The sequence below is a fragment of the Rhamphochromis longiceps genome, linkage group LG9, assembly GCF_057381845.1.
Source record: "Rhamphochromis longiceps isolate RC_006_pf linkage group LG9, R_longiceps_female_GT1.1, whole genome shotgun sequence".
NCBI lineage: Eukaryota > Metazoa > Chordata > Actinopteri > Cichliformes > Cichlidae > Rhamphochromis > Rhamphochromis longiceps.
Genome location: NC_140565.1, coordinates 31,950,096 through 31,960,505, shown reverse-complemented (window position 1 = coordinate 31,960,505; position 10,410 = coordinate 31,950,096). Strand labels below are relative to the sequence as shown.

The following is a 10,410-nucleotide window of genomic DNA, read 5'->3' as shown; positions in this document are numbered from 1 at the left end:
TGCGAACCTTCTCTTAACCTGTGTGTTTAGAGACGAGAGTTAATTAAACTTACTGAGTGTGCACCTGGGACTCTTTCTCTCTGCTCATCTTTATTGACTCATGTTGTGTTCAGCGTTTCCAAAGTCTATCTGGTAAACAAACCTGGGCTGCGGGGGATGCACCTGGGATTGTTTTTTCTCACCTCAGTTTTTTCGCCTTCTGGCAGCTATGTTTTTTCTTCCTGTTCTTATGAGTCTAAATATTAAACCCTGTTCCAAGAATTCTACGCCGGTGCAGCCCCCTCTAGCTTCTGCTCGGTGGCTACTGGGTGACGCCTTGTCTGGGGATCCTCAGCTCTTCCCATGAGGGTGGCACGGATGCCCCTCCGGTGGTCCTCCTTGGGCAACAATTCTGACGGCTAAAGAACCAAATGGGACAGGCCAAAAAAAAAAAAAAGAATTCTACCTTTTTCCAGAGGATCTTTTTGAGTGCCTTGATTTTAACTGAATCCAAAAAAGCTGGATCTCCACATTGTTGAGGGAATAATAGAATAGAATTCAACTTTATTGTCACTGCACAAGTACAAGTCAACAAAATGCAGTTTGCATCCATCCAGAAGTGCTTTAGCGATGATATAGATATATTACAAATATATATTAGCAATAATGTAGATATATAAATATATTACAGAAATCGGTCTGTTATAGGTATGAGAGTACAAAATATGGGGCCATTTTGGGTATGTTATAATGTTCACGGTATGAAGGTATGTTATGAATATGCTATAACTATAGGTATGTACAGGCTGTAGTGGTGTACAAGCTGTGAACAGGATATAAATATGAGAACTATACAGAAATATGAACTATGCAAGTTATAAACAGTTGTAAAATTAAAATTATCGTATTATACAGAATGATTATTTATACAGAATTATACAGTAGTGCAGTTAAGATAAGTGAAATATGTGGATAATTTCTACAGAGGTTATATAAAGTGCTAGTGGTTGTGAGTGGTGGTTCAGTCCATGTTATTCTTGTGTGTATGAGAGTACAGTTGTCCATTGGTTTGTTTTTGTCCATTGTGTGTGTTTAGGTGGTTGTGTGTATTTTCAGTCCATGAGTTTAACGTGGGTCAGATGTCAGGAAGCAGAGTTCAGGAGTCAGGTGAATAAGGTTACCATGATGAGTCTGTGAAGGTTCTCACTCATCCAGGTCTGTGATGGACCGAGCAGTGAAGGAAACTTAGGCACAGGTTAAAGTCCAAAAAAAAGATTTTTTATTTAACCCAAAAAACATAATTGGTTAACTCATGCAAAAAGAATCAAAATCTTGGGCCCATAAAAGAGGTCAAAATATCAAAACTCTACTCAAAGTTGACAACACAACTAATAACTCAAACAAACTGACCTAACTTAACGAGACAAAGGGGAAACTTAAATAGTGGCTGATCAGCCCACAAAAAACACAAGAAGGAGTAAAACACACAAAACCTAACTAAACCAAACATAATGAACTCCAATTCCCCCCCATGGTCCCGAGTTATGGCATGAACCAATTTGTAGTCTTCCTTTAAAGCTCGCTCCGCCCCTTTTCCACCTCTTGGCTCCTTAATCAAGGGACTGGAACAGCTGCAACTAAGGTAACTCAGAAAACAAAAAATTAATCATACATAACAGTGTAAACTAAAATGTGCGCACTTATTTTAGAATGCAGTGTTGTGTCTGTGAAGGTTCTCAGCCATCCAGGTCATCGTAGTCAAAGGAGCTTGCAAAGAAAAGCGTCTGGACTTCTTTAAGTTACTTGAAGACGTTTCACCTCTCATCCGAGAAGCTTCTTCAGTTCTAAGGTCAAATGGTGGAGAGTCCCAGATATAAACCTAGTGGGAGTAACCCCCCACAGAGGGACAAAAGGACCCCCTGATGATCCTCTAATTGCCTGAGCCAAGATGTGAAACTGGGTGTGGGTCACAATCAGCCGAGGTTTTGGGTGATTAGGTAGAGGATGTACATGTCAGTTCCCTGAATTGTTTGTTGTGGAAAATTTAACAATAACCCGCAACACACCCAGTGAGCTTGATTTGAAGTGGGTTTAATAAACACATTGCAATGTGGAGAGAGCATCCCAGTGAAACATCAGGACCACCTCTGAATTGTGGCCACCGTCCTTACATCTTATATACAGAGACACAGACAAAGAACATTCCACAAACTCTTACAAAGCGCATCTTTGGTCTCGTTCTCTTGGTGGCGCTGTCACTTGGTGTTCACTCGCTCTGCGGTAGAGTATCACTTCCTGTTCCTGCTCAAACACAGTGGTGTTTCTGAGTAGCTTATTTGCTTAGCGATTTAAATGAACAACTTTTACATACATTCTTTTTTCATAGTATAATCTTCACGTGCTTCATCCGAAGCACACTTTCTGTGTACTTACTACCTAATTTATAGCTAAAGTATTCACTCACTGTCTCTGTACTGTTTCGCTAGCTTAGCTTAGCTCGTAGCCGACTCATTAGCACCATGGCTACTTCACCTGTCCCTCCTGCACTTTCTTGCTCATTGTGTCAGATGTTTAGTTACTCCTCGGCCTCCTTTAGCAGTAATGATATCTGTAACAAATGTGGCATACAGTGGGGCAAAAAAGTATTTAGTCAGCCACCGATTGTGCAAGTTCCCCCACCTAAAATGATGACAGAGGTCAGTAATTTGCACCAGAGGTACACTTCAACTGTGAGAGACAGAATGTGAAAAAAAAAAATCCATGAATCCACATGGTAGGATTTGTAAAGAATTTATTCGTAAATCAGGGTGGAAAGTATTTGGTCAATAACATTGGCAATAACAGAGGTCAAACGTTTACTATAGGTCTTTACCAGGTTTGCACACACAGTAGCTGGTATTTTGGCCCATTCCTCCATGCAGATCTTCTCGAGAGCAGTGATGTTTTGGGGCTGTCGCCGAGCAACACGGACTTTCAACTCCCGCCACAGATTTTCTATGGGGTTGAGGTCTGGGGACTGGCTAGGCCACTCCAGGACTTTCAAATGCTTCTTACGGAGCCACTCCTTTGTTGCCCGGGCGGTGTGTTTTGGAAGACCTGTTGGAAGACCCAGCCTCGTTTCATCTTCAAAGTTCTCACTGATGGAAGGAGGTTTTGGCTCAAAATCTCACGATACATGGCCCCATTCATTCTGTCCTTAACACGGATCAGTCGTCCTGTCCCCTTGGCAGAAAAACAGCCCCATAGCATGATGTTTCCACCCCCATGCTTCACAGTAGGTATGGTGTTCTTGGGATGCAACTCAGTATTCTTCTTCCTCCAAACACGACGAGTTGAGTTTATACCAAAAAGTTCTACTTTGGTTTCATCTGACCACATGACATTCTCCCAATCCTCTGCTGTATCATCCATGTGCTCTCTGGCAAACTTCAGACGGGCCTGGACATGCACTGGCTTCAGCAGCGGAACACGTCTGGCACTGCGGGATTTGATTCCCTGCCGTTGTAGTGTGTTACTGATGGTGACCTTTGTTACTTTGGTCCCAGCTCTCTGCAGGTCATTCACCAGGTCCCCCCGTGTGGTTCTGGGATCTTTGCTCACCGTTCTCATGATCATTTTGACCCCACGGGATGAGATCTTGCGTGGAGCCCCAGATCGAGGGAGATTATCAGTGGTCTTGTATGTCTTCCATTTTCTGATGATTGCTCCCACAGTTGATTTTTTCACACCAAGCTGCTTGCCTATTGTAGATTCACTCTTCCCAGTCTGGTGCAGGTCTACAATACTTTTACTGGAGTCCTTCGAAACCTCTTTGGTCTTGGCCATGGCGGAGTTTGGAGTCTGACTGTTTGAGGCTGTGGACAGGTGTCTTTTATACAGATGATGAGTTCAAACAGGTGCCATTCATACAGGTAACGAGTGGGGGACTAAAAAGCTTCTTACAGAAGACGTTACAGGTCTGTGAGAGCCAGAGATTTTCCTTGTTTGAGGTGACCAAATACTTATTTTCCACCCTGATTTACGAATAAATTCTTTACAAATCCTACCATGTGGATTCATGGATTTTTTTTTCACATTCTGTCTCTCACAGTTGAAGTGTACCTCTGGTGCAAATTACTGACCTCTGTCATCATTTTAAGTGGGGGAACTTGCACAATTGGTGGCTGACTAAATACTTTTTTGCCCCACTGTATTTGCAGCTCCGGAGGCCAGGATTACTGAATTGGAGACTCTGCTTCGCACCCTTCATTCACCCATAGCTAGCCAGGCCCCTGTAGCTGGTGCAGCTGAAGATAGCGTAGGCCCCGCTAGCTGTTCCCCGGCAGACCCCAAGCAGCTGGGGAAAGAGGGCGGCTGGGTGACGGTGAGGAGGAAGCATAGTCCTAAACAGAAGCCCCAGGTACACCACCAACCCGTTCATGTGTCTAACCGTTTTTCCCCACTCAGCGACACACCCGCCAGGGGTCAAACTCTGGTAATTGGTGATTCTGTTCTCAGTTCATTAGTGCATAAGCCAGTATCAAATATAACTGGGAAATGATCCGAGATCCCAGCGTTACTTATATCCTTGATACAAATGTCCAGACCATATGAGAAAAACAAGTCCAAAGTATGTCCTTTAACATGCGATGGGTCATTAACCCACTGAGCCAGGTTAAAAGAGTCCGTTAAAGCAAGGAAGTCTTTAGCAAATGGGTCATCCTTACAGCAAGTGTGTATGTTAACATCACCGACAATGAGAACACAACCATATTTAAAAACGGAGCCTAGGAGATCAGCAAAGTCCGTGATAAAATATTTGCTGTAGTTAGGTGGTCGATAAACCACCACGCAGAGTGTTGTCGCGGATGCAGTCATCTCTAATAATTGGACTTCAAAGCTAGAGTAGGTAGGTGAGGGTAGCTGCCGAACTGCATAAGAATTTTTAAAGACCAAGGCTACGCCGCCACCCCTACCAGTAAGTCTTGGTGAGCTAAAAGCGACACAGTCCGATGGAAGACGTTCAGTAAAAGGGATGAACTCATCAGGAGATGCTGATTAATTACACCATTATCCCAATAAGTCAAGGTAAAGGGATTTATGTTGTGTCCTTCTAATCCACAAAAGCAAGAATCCTTCAAAACTTTTAAAATCTCTTTGACGTACAAACAAAATAAACATATTGAGGCATCCAGGAGAAATTTAAAAATTAGATTCTTTTCCTGTTTCAGGAAATACACACATGACTATTATAGCAATTACTGCAGGGGTGGTAGTACTCGTATGCATCCTATCGTCAGTCTGCCTGGTGCTGTACTGCAAAAGGAAAAGAGGTAAAAGTACATTCTGCCTGTACTACTGAAATAATTTGTATATTTGTATCAATCTTATGGATCCAAAACATGTCTCAGGTCAGCAAGAAAACAGCATGACAGCGTCAGAGAGTGGTGAACCCAACATGTAAGTAAATATTGTGAATAAAAATGCACACCGTGCTATTAGTTATCATATTGGAGAACATTTTTATCATGGAGTTAGGACCAGTTTTCTCACACGTGAATCTAAATATTCCCTAGAGCCAGTTTAGTCAAATAAGGATTCCCTACTTGAGATCTTACTTTGATGAATTCAGCTTAGCCAAAAATAATTTCAGTAAAAAGTTCCAGAATAAGAGTTCAAAAACTCCTTCAGTCTGACAAACGGAAATTCAAACAATAAAGATGAATTGTAATCGTTGTAATGCCTTTACCTGGTGCAAATGGATTTTATTTACAGTGCACATTACAGTGTAATGTTCTAAAGTAAAAGCAAAGTAAAATTTTATTTATATAGCACCTTTTAAGACAAAAGTCACAAAGTGCTTCACAGAATCAGAAACGGGCATACAACTCCAAACAAACAAAATCAACCAAAAGCAAGTTTAAACAGATACATTTTTAACTGCTTTTTACAAGAAATGACTGAGTCCAGAGATCTCAAACGCAAAGGGAGCGAGTTCCAGAGTCTGGGGGCCACTGATACGAACGCTCTGTCACCTTTTGTTTTAAACTTGTATGCTGGACAACCAGCAAGCCCTGGTCACATAACCTAAGAGACCTGCTGGGGTGATAAGGAAGAAGATCAAATTCAAATTCAAATTCAAATTTTATTTGTCACATACACAGTCGTACACAGTACAATATGCAGTGAAATGCTTAGACAACTGCTCATGACCTAAAGAAAAAAAGACTATGAATAGGATAGGAAATAAATATGAAAATTAAAATGAAGGGTAAATTTAACTAGTAAGGAATAAAATAAAATATAAAAATTAAAACCCAAAATCCTACAGGGAGCACACTTAATTCAAACTGAAAGTCCAGTAAATATTCAGGAAATTTATGTTAAATTACACTTAAAATCTAAATTTACATGTGATATTATGTAAAATTAACACTGAATTGTAATTTTAAAGCAGAAAGTGCTACTGCTGTAAGTAAGCCTAACAGCTTCCAGATCACTTATATTTCTGGAAAGATGGCAAGAAGGGCATCACTGCTCATTTCTACAATCTCTCAAATGTTGGAATACAAGCCTTTGTCCCATAAAAATGTCTACTAAAACCTACAAATGAAGAGTTATCCTGGAAAAATTATTATAGATGTTTTAAGACCGTAAAACCTCTCACTACACACTTTATACACTTTTCTCAGACAGGCACGAACCTTTTCACACGTTTCTCTTTTGTTTAAACACTCTTAAAGTTCAAACCTTCATAGAAACATAAGTCCAGTATTACCAAATGAAACCATGCAAAACGTTTCGTCGGCATTGTTGTGTTGAGGAGAAAACTTACAAACATACAGTAGGCCACAGCACTTCAGGGTTACACTGCTCGCGATCGAAGATTTATATAAATTCGACAACCTAAACGCCTTTTGTACTGTACAGCAGCGGTCTCCAACCTTTTTTGCACCACGGACCAGTTTAATGTCAGAAAATATTTTCATGGACCGGCCTTTAAGATGTCGTGGATAAATACAACAAAATAAAATGATACAGACAAAGAAAAAAACTGTGGTATTTTGTAAATATAATAATAAACGCGCATTCACTGTGTAATTGTGTAACTTTATTAGCAGCGTACTCCTGAAACCAACAACGCTGAGAGTAACATCCTCCTCTCTGCTTTTTGATGCTCTCTAGTCGCTATGGTAACGCGTAAATAGTTCTTTCAAAATAAGACACATGACTACAACACGAGACCCAGGGGAAACCAACTTAACGATTAAAAACCCTGAAAACCATACACTTCCCACCCGAGCCTCAACTCTCGTGGCCCGGTACCAAATGAGCCCGGGTGTTGGGAACCGCTGCTGTACAGGAGACACGGCACTAGATTGATTGACAATGGTCTACACAGCAATCAGAACGCACAACACAATGTGCTGTAAAAAATAAATAATTAAAAAACAGCGAGTGACCACTGTACAATAATTTCCAGTAGCACTGCTGATATATGAAATGTTGAGTTTTGAGGTTGTATTGAAACAAGTGCATTGTACTAGAAAAAGGCGTTTGAAGGATTATTTTAAATTTATGAAAAAGCCTTTATGTAGAAAACGTAACAAAAAAACGAAAAGATAAAAAATAACACATGGACACTTTTGGCCACAAACAAGCTGAAGGTATGGTGATGTTTTTTAAATAAACTCAGAGTATTAAAAACACTTAGAGCCAAATTTATTTATCAGCAGCATCACTAGTAACAAAAACACAATTTAGTTTTCGCTGTAAAAATCGATTAAACTGAATTTACGTGTTTCCGGTTAATGTGGAGGTCACGTGTTTCCTGTTACTGTGGAAGTCATGTGTTTCCAGTTAGTGTTTTTTTTTGTTTTGTTTTTTTCCAAGTTGAGTTAAACTTTATTAAACTGTAGATTCATACATTCGCTCCACATCACAGTAATCAGAATTTTGCCCTTACATGATAAATGTTCCATCTAAAACTTTTCATGTTTACTTATTTCATATTTGTTGCTACGCTGCATAAGAAAAGATGCAGAAAGGGCCCTTCATGAGAAGATTTGGTGCTGTAACAACATACAAATATGAAATAAATGATTCCTCATAGAATTGTTTTTATTTTGTTTCCATAAAAGCAGAAATAGAACACGACCACATCCAGTCCAGGTGCCGCTCTGGTTGGAGGATGTTGAGCAGAAACCCTTGGTCAACATTGGAAACATTAAAAGTCAGTGTGGGGGGAGACGTGTGCCCGTCATCGGACTACGCACACATCCAGAATACAGAACTTGGCTCTACAAGTAGGGCAGGGAACCCTGCTGGACAACCACGTCTCCGGTGTCTGCTCGTCTAGACGGCTGGCGAACCATCGACCCAGACACAACAGACACCACATGGGTCTGCAGTGACACTGCTGGCAGTCTGAATCGTCATCATCGGTCTCTGCTTCGTGGCAAAGCGTGACCAGTTTGGCGTTTGCTGGAACCTGCATGCGGCCGATACAGGGCTCTAACTCCTGTCCGTGGGGGAGGGCATACGGCTGATTGAGGTCCACCTGAGCCTTGAACGTTTCCAAAAAGAGTTCACTGAGCGTTCGATGGATCACCACATTAGGAGAGTTTCTGATGGGAGCCCGGAGCTTCTCCCGGAGCTCTGCGTACTCCGTAGAGTTGAGCTTGATATTGAATGGTGTGACAGCAGGGTTAATGCTGTCAACTCTCAGGGTCAGGATCTCTGTGGGCGAGGCTGAATCCGGACTCAGGTGGTGCTGTGTGGACTCTGTCACTGTGACGTGGCAATCGCTCTGCAGGGCCATGTAAATGTGATACGTGGTCACCTTTAACACCCAGGTGTCAGTGACGATGACTCTAGCTCCCGGTGCTCCTGTAGCAAACTTATCTATGTGTCTGAACTCAGTGTTGATGCTGACTGCCACAGAGCCCCAGCTGGAGAAAGGGGGCTGCACATGGGCCTGCAGCACCTTACTGATTGGATGATTGTGCCAGCGACGCCGGGACCAGTAGAAGACAATTATCCAGCTGACCGACTGGAGGCAGAGAGACAGAAGGAGAAACGCTCTCCAGTTGTCACTAACCTGGTAAATGTTAACCAGGTTTTTTTCTGGAGCAGCGACACACATTCCCATGTAGTAACCTAAAGGCAGCGCGGAGTGGACCACGATGGTGATGCTGGTCCTTCTGATGTGATACTGGATGAAGCCCACGTCCTCGCTGCCCAGCCACAACGAGAACAGGTTCTGGATGGTGAGGCTGGCCGAGCGGAACTCATTGGGCGTGAACACGAAACAGAAGGAGAGGACGACGTAAGCCAGAGTAAACGACAGCTCCGGGCTCTCCATACTACTGCCAAGGTCCTTTTTTTTTTTTTTTTTTTTTTTTTTTTTTTCCATACTTTAATTAAATTTATGCACATATTACTGTCACGGTCTGCGGAGGCAGACCGTGCGGAAATGTGTGTGGTGGACCCAGGAGCGAACACAAGCGAGGATGCAGGAGTGGAGTTAAACAAAAGCGAGCCTTTTATTCTGGCTGATGAAAGGAACAAAACAGAGTGAGGGCAGCATAAGAGTAATAGTTCAAACAGAAACCTAAACTGGACATAAACTAAGGAAAAGCTATGGCTGGAGATACGGAACACAGGGGGTGGTAACACAGACGACGCGACACAGACTACATGAAACACAGAGACTAAATACACAAGAGGGATGATCAGGGGAAGTGGCCACACATGGGAACACAGCTGACACAGATAAACATAACAAGACAAGGCAGGAGTAAACAACACTGACGGGAGACTGTCAAAGTAAAACAGGAAGTACACAGAGGTGCAAACAGGAGGAGAGAGAGAGCACGGGCATAGTGGGCTGGGGAAACATGGAATGAAACACAAGGAGGGGAGATGAGGGCTCACAGATACATAGAGGGGCACACAGGGGATAAGAGTCACAAGGGGAAGTCAAATAAGGAACAACATAACAGGACAACTCAGGAAACATGACCTAAATAAGGAACGAAATACAAAAATACAAGAAACTAAGAATACTGGGCCCACTTGGCCCAGGACCATGACATCACCCCCCCCCCCCCTTAAGGGCTGGCACCAGACAGCCCAAACACAGAAAAAACCAAACGGAAAACAACCCAGGGCGGGCGGCGGGGGCCCAGGACGGAGGGCCAAAACAAAAACTACCACCAGAAGCACAGGGGACAGTCCAGAAATCAGTCCAGCGGGCCAACCCAAAGGGCAGCAGCACCAGAGTCCGAACAGTTCAGGGGGCCGACCGTGCGGACGGCAACGGCGGCGACACGGAAACAGTTCAGGGGGTCGGCCGCGCGGAAGGCAACGGCGGCGACGAAGGAGACGACGGAGCAGTTCAGGGTTCCGACCGCGCGGAAGGCAGCGGCGGCGGCGAAGGAGACGACGGAG

The 10,410-nt window shown here is 43.0% G+C and overlaps 1 protein-coding gene and 1 pseudogene across 2 annotated transcripts in view; one reads left to right on the top strand and one right to left on the bottom strand.

Annotated features, from left to right (window-relative positions):
• Window positions 1–70, top strand: part of LOC146662606 (uncharacterized) — a 17,277-nt gene extending 17,207 nt beyond the window's left edge. For both annotated transcript variants that reach the window (XM_085417532.1, XM_085417533.1), the window contains exon 4: window positions 1–70. This exon is cut by the window's left edge and continues 1,215 nt beyond it. The gene's annotated coding sequence lies outside the window, so the exon portion shown is untranslated.
• Window positions 71–7,850: 7,780 nt separating this feature from the next.
• On the bottom strand, window positions 7,851–9,351 carry LOC146662605 (E3 ubiquitin-protein ligase TM129 pseudogene; annotated as a pseudogene).
• Window positions 9,352–10,410: the final 1,059 nt, after the last annotated feature.